The sequence below is a fragment of the Carlito syrichta genome, unplaced genomic scaffold, assembly GCF_000164805.1.
Source record: "Carlito syrichta isolate Samal-C Ts95f unplaced genomic scaffold, Tarsius_syrichta-2.0.1 Scaffold102301, whole genome shotgun sequence".
Taxonomy (NCBI): Eukaryota; Metazoa; Chordata; class Mammalia; order Primates; family Tarsiidae; genus Carlito; species Carlito syrichta.
The window spans coordinates 59,463-59,915 of record NW_007046397.1 but is presented as its reverse complement, the minus strand read 5'-3'; positions in this window follow the sequence as shown (position 1 = coordinate 59,915).

The window sequence follows — 453 nt, the reverse complement described above, 5'->3', positions numbered from 1 at the left end:
GGGGGTCTGTGGTCATGGGAACATTACTGTAATTACACATAGGCATTGATTCTTAGGTCAGGCAGGTAACTAAGATGAAAGTTTTAAATAAAAGCAATTTGATTTTATTAACTGATTTAGCTCATTTCAAGCTCACTGCAACCTCAGACTCCTGGGCTCAAGCAATCCTCCCTACTCAGCCTCCTGAATAGCTGGGACCACAGATGTGTCCCACCGTGCCCAGCTATTTTTTGCTTTTTTGTAGAGACAAGGTCTTGCTATGTTGTCTGGTCTTGTCTTAAACTCCTGGGCTCAAGCAATCCTCCCACCTCGGTCTCCAAAGTGCTGGGATTACAGGCATGAGTGATCAATGCCTGACTGCAGCAGCCTCTTCTTCTTCTTTTTTTTTTTGAGTTGGAGTCTCACTCTGCCACCCAGACTGGAGTGCAGTGGCTGGTCCCCGCCCCCGCAGCC